General features: G+C 40.7%; 2 non-coding genes across 2 annotated transcripts; one reads left to right on the top strand and one right to left on the bottom strand.

Moving 5' to 3' along the window:
* Positions 1-1,929: 1,929 nt before the first annotated feature.
* Positions 1,930-2,057, bottom strand: LOC126021215 (small nucleolar RNA SNORA51). Its single transcript, XR_007499815.1, has one exon. It is a non-coding gene; the product is annotated as a small nucleolar RNA SNORA51 (small nucleolar RNA).
* Positions 2,058-3,156: 1,099 nt separating this feature from the next.
* On the top strand, positions 3,157-3,263 carry LOC126021466 (U6 spliceosomal RNA). Its single transcript, XR_007499980.1, has one exon. It is a non-coding gene; the product is annotated as a U6 spliceosomal RNA (small nuclear RNA).
* Positions 3,264-5,898: the final 2,635 nt, after the last annotated feature.

The following is a 5,898-nucleotide window of genomic DNA, read 5'->3' as shown; positions in this document are numbered from 1 at the left end:
AGTAAGCTGTGTCCAGTTCCATGTGTTAGTTCCATGTCATGTCATTGGCATTGCTTTAAAAAATAGGTGATAAAATACATAAACCTTAAAACATATTGTCTTAATCACTGTTAAGTGTCCAGTTTGGGTGTAAGCACCTTCACAATATTGAGCAATCATCGCCCATATCCTGAACTTTTTTATATTTCCAAACTGGAACTCTGTCTCCAGTCATATTGACTCCTTAGCTTCCTCTTTCCCAGCCACTGACAACCAGCCTGTTTTCTGTCTCACTGACAGGAACCACAAGAACGTGAAATCATGCCATATTTGTCATTTGTGAGTGACATCACTTAGTAAGTCTGCCACGTTTATCTGTGTGGTAGCAGTTGTCAGCATTTCTGTCCTTTTCAAGGCTATACGCTCTTCACTGCTTTGTTCTATATGCTTGTTTAAATGTGCTGCCATAGACAGGACCCAGTATCCTGGGCAGATCCGGTGACCAGCCTCACAATGCTCCCACTCAATTTATCACTTGCTTTAGAGTCAGACTCCCCCTGCAATTCTGCCTTATCCATCTTTGTTTTACATAGAAAGCCAATAACAAAGATATGTTCATAACTGAACGAAAGCATATAAGCTGTATCAAATTCACCCTCTCACTGTTTTTTGTTTTGTTTTTTGACCATACTTGGCATGCTCAGGGAACCACATGCAGTGTTGGTATTTGAACCAGGATCCCACCTACAGCCATACATAGGCCAATTCCTTAACCTTTGTACAATCTCTCTGGTCCTGTGCATATATTATTTACATTTTTAATTTGGGGGAAGACAGCTGCCAGAAATCATGGCTTACTCCTGCCTGTGTTCTCAGGGATTACTAGTGGTGGTGCATATGGAGACCATATGCAGTGCTAGGGACCAACCGTGGGGTTGGTCGTGTGCAAACTAAGCACCTTACCCACTGTACTATCCTAACCCCACCATATTTTTTCTTCTTGGGCCATTTGGCAGATAGCATTCGGAGGACTGAACCCAAGTTGGCTGTGTGCAAGGCAAGTGCCTACCCCCAAATAAACACTGTAGCATCAACCCTGACATTCTTGAAATAAAGGTTTTGGACAATTAATTTCTCAAGTCCCAGCTACATTAACATCTCTAATTTTATGGCAGATTTGCACTAAGCAATGTCTTTCAGTGACCTTTCTGAAGAATCGACTAATAAAAACATCACGAGTTGTTAAAACTACACTTATGTGTGACGGATTGTTTAATTTCGTTTTATCCTCCTGGCAACCTTGCATGGTAGTTAAGACTCTGTGGGATGCTTTGGACAAGGACACAGACTTGCAAAGTCCATTCTTAGATGGTGGGGGAGACTCTTGCCAACAGAATTCCCCTCTTTCCACATATGAATGGAAAAGCTTTTCCTGGTTGTAGTCAAGGTGCAGTTCTAAGCTCAGTCACTAGATGGCCACTTAACTGCACCCAGGGGATGCAGAGGAGAAAAACAACTGGGCCTCAGAGCCAGGGTCATCCCAAAGCAGCAGTAAACCAAATTAGGCGTTTTCTAGGATCCTTTCCAGACATAAAATAGTTCTGGAACCCAGAGTATTCCAAAATACTTTACACTGGCATTAGGCTTTAAATCCTACTTATGCTGTTCCCGGAGAAGTTAAAATAGGACCATAATATTTATTCTCCATCTTATGACTTCTAGATTCTGTTCTCTTTCATTCTTTATTTATTTCCTTCTCTTTCCTCATTAGAACTTTTGATGGAGGCACAAAGCCAAATTATGGTGATCCCTGGTTGAAACATGCAGACTCAAAATATTTCAAACAGTAAATGTATAAGTAGATCAGAAGCTCTTCAGCTGGAACTTTTAAAGAAGTACAAATTTAACTTGTCTTATGAAGAAGAATATTTACACGCATGTTCATTTATTTTTTGTCCCCCAATTCATAATACAGACCAGGCAAAGGGCCTGGGTTGGGGTGTATATGGGATGCATTTACTGTACCTCCTCTTTTACACAGTGTAAAGAACACAGCCTGTGGTAAGAATTGAGAGGCTTTATCTTATCTTTTGTTGTTGTTGTTTTTTGTTTTTTGGGCCACACCCGTTTGATGCTCAGGGGTTACTCCTGGCTAAGCACTCAGAAATTGCCCCTGGCTTGGGGGAACCATGTGGGACACCGGAGGATAGAACCAAGGTCCTTCCTTGGCTAGCACTTGCAAGGCAGACACCTTACCTCTAGCGCCACCTCACTAGCCCCTTATCTTTTTTTTATTTGATTTTTTAATATATATATAACCCTTCACCAGTGCAACATTCCCATGACCAATATCCCAAGTGTCCTTCCTCCCAACCCCACACAGGCCTGTACTCTAGACAGGCTTTCTACTACCCATGTTTATTTTTATTTAGAGGTAGTTTGGGCCACACAGGATGGTTCTAGGTGCTGTTCCTGGCTCTGTGTTCAGTCACACCTGAAGGTGTTCAGGGGACTATGACATACATATAAGGGCAATATCTTAAACTCTGTCCTATCTCTTTGGCTCATCTCACACATATTTAAAGAATGTTTGGGGACCCGAGAGATAGCTCAAATGATAGAAAACATGTCTAGTATGTGCTGGGCCAAGTTTTATTTCCCATTCTCACCCTTCAGGTTCAATCTCCAGCATCCCATCTGGTACCCTGAGCCCACCAGTCTCTGCTCTCAGTGACCAGTGAGAGCACAGTGAGGAGCAACTCTGAGTACTGCCAGGCGTGACCCCAAACAAAAAAAGACTGAAAATATGAGACCAAATAAATAACTCATTTTGGAGACCATAGAGAACAATTTCAAACTATACATTAGGGTCGTATAAACATAAACAATGAATGTGAACATAATTTGAAAAAGACACAACTACACCACACAAATGTAATATATGGCTTGAAGCAAGAATGGTTGAAATAGGGGCCGGGCGGTGGCGCTGGAGGTAAGGTGCCTGCCTTGCCTGCGCTAGCCTAGGACGGACCGCGGTTCGATCCCCCGGCGTCCCATATGGTCCCCCAAGAAGCCAGGAGCAACTTCTGAGCGCATAGCCAGGAGTAACCCCTGAGCGTCACAGGGTATGGCCCAAAAACCAAAAAAAAAAAAAAAAAAAAAAGAATGGTTGAAATAGTGCTCGCTTCGGCAGCACATATACTAAAATTGGAACGATACAGAGAAGATTAGCATGGCCCCTGCGCAAGGACGACACGCAAATTCGTGAAGCATTCCATATTTAAAAAAAAAGAAAAAAAAGAGAATGGTTGAAATAACTTTTTTTCAGACTACACCCAATGGTGCTCAGAAATTACTCCTGGGAGGTTCAGGGAACCATATGAGATGTCAGGGATCAAACCTGGGTTGGCTGCCTGCAAGACAAATACCCTGCCCACTGTGCTGTGGCTCCAGCCCCTGAAATAGTAACGTCTTAGAAGATACTAAATGCCTGGGATCACAGATCTCAGGAGAGGATTTGCAAACTAGAAACATGTCTTCAATACCTTGAATGCAGTTTCCTTACAAGAATTCTAGCCTCTACTTTGTCTTAAGTTTCAAGAAAAGAGTTGTAGGAGTTTCTTTATTTCAATAACCTAGACATCCAACAGGCATCAGAAGACATAAATCAACATAGAGTCTTAAAAGGGGCTAGTCTGACAGGATGAAGTCTCTATTATATGGCTTTTCCATTACTTGGCTATAAAGTTGGCTATTAACTTAGTACTTAATTGGATCCTCCTACAGAGGATCATAAGAGCATTTAGTCCTGCAGGCTAGAGCACATGTTGTACCTGTGGAATAGTGTTTAAAGTACTTTAAAGGTCTGATTATAATTGAGTAATGACTAAACACAACTTCATTATATCAGACTTTTTGAGGGAGTGGACATAGTGTCTACCTAGAATTATAACCAAACGGCCAAGTCTTAATCTTCGCTTCACCATTTGTGAAGTGGGGCTTTGGTCTTGGATTTTAGCCTTTAAGAGTCTCCGTTTCCTCATATATCTAAGAAGGATAACAATTATCTTTCCTTATTCCATAGAATTTAAGAATAAAGGGAAACCATTCCTAGAAAAGTGATTTGGAGGCTCAATTATAATACACAATCAGTTACTGAATATTGCCATCATGTTTAACAAGGAGGACACAGAGTCCAGAAAGAAGCCAAGAAATTATACCTGAAGAATCAATGGTAAAAGAGGCGGGAGCAGAATGGTAGGATGTTTTTCTTGCAATTCAGTCAGCCAGAGTTCAATCTCTGGCACACCGTATGGTTCACCAAGCCCACCAGAAGTGATGCCTGAGTAAAATTAGCTGAGAGTAAGTCTTGAACATAGTGGGGTGTAGCCCCCAAAACAACAACAACAGAAGAATCAATGGTAGCAGAGTTTAATATAGAAGACAAGGTCTCTCTCTTTTTCCCTTTCTTTTTTTTATATTAGACCATCAAAACTAGGAAGGTTGTTTGTATTTGTTTTATATTTTATGTAAACCTTGGCACCCATCCATAACTCATTTACATAGAACATATTTCCCAGCTGTAAAAAGTCATGACATTTTTCACCTTAAGTCAGCTAGAAGCTAGATTTAATTACCCGTATGCGCCAGTGCCTTGCTGAACTTCCAGCGAGAACCATAGCTAAGTCTATCCCTGAAGGAAAAGAGTTTTGTTTTCATTTTACATGTCAGTGTTTGGCTGAAACTTCTGTTTTTCTAAGAGTCACCCAAGATAATCTAAACCCAAAATCTAATTATGAGGAAGAATCTAAAAAATAAACTTCAACCTTGTATGGAAGCCAAAACCTTTCTTGTACCCTCTATCTTGCAAAATAAACTTTTCTTTGCTTTCATAAATACATACATTTCAAACCTTTAATGTCACTGTTAAGAAGGCTAGTCGTGGCTTAAAGGAGAACTTTTTCTAATACTATTCTCATCTCAATAGATTCATTTATCAGACAATAATGTGTGAAAGAAAAGAGCATTATGGAGGCTCCCAGAGTACTATTTTAAAATATGATAATTCTCAGGTCTCCTTATACTTAAAATTATGATCATTTAGATTAATGACTAAAATGTGCTCACAATTTTAATCCCCTATGATCAAGAATTCAATATTGCTATAAGAAAAAACTAGATACGTCTTTATTTTTCTCGCTTTAGGTGCATGAAGATTTGAGATTCATATCTTTTCCACAAAAATAAATGCAAGGAGACATGTAGTCAGGCCCATGAAATTTATCACTCAGAGTCTATGTGCATCTGGGTTGTGATATTTCAGTGTTCATGAGGGAGAAAACAAAGTAAATTTAAATCTGAAGAGCAGAACTCATATCCTGGCAGAATCTCTTTTCACGCCTCTTTTCACCACTGGGATGGTTTCAACAGCATATCCAGAATTTATGAGATTGTTTACAGAAGGGGGAAGGGGGGTGGGGTGGGAGTTCATGGCTAGTTGAATGTCTGAAAAAGTTATTTTCAAAGCTAAAGAGATCTCTCTTTAGTGAACAGTCTTTAGTGAACAGACTGGAGAGGGCTGGATAATACAGCAGGTAGGACACTTGCCTTGCACATAGCCAACCTCAGTTGAATCCCCAGCCCTCCATAGGGTTCCCTGAGCCCTACCAGAAGACATCTCAAAGACGAGAGTAAGCCCTGAGCATTGCTGGGGATAGTCCCCAAAGCAACCAACAAAAAATAAAAAGAGGTAAACAATGTGACTGTTCCTTATTTTTTTGTTTTTTTTTTTTTGTTTGTTTTTTTGGGCCACACCCGTTTGATGCTCAGGGGTTACTCCTGGATAAGCACTCAGAAATCGCCCCTGGCTTGGGGGGGACCATATGGGACGCCGGGGGATCGAACCGCGGTCCTTCCTTG

Source organism: Suncus etruscus, chromosome 10, assembly GCF_024139225.1.
Source record: "Suncus etruscus isolate mSunEtr1 chromosome 10, mSunEtr1.pri.cur, whole genome shotgun sequence".
In the NCBI taxonomy this organism is placed as follows: domain Eukaryota; kingdom Metazoa; phylum Chordata; class Mammalia; order Eulipotyphla; family Soricidae; genus Suncus; species Suncus etruscus.
This window is presented reverse-complemented; position numbering and strand designations above follow the sequence as displayed.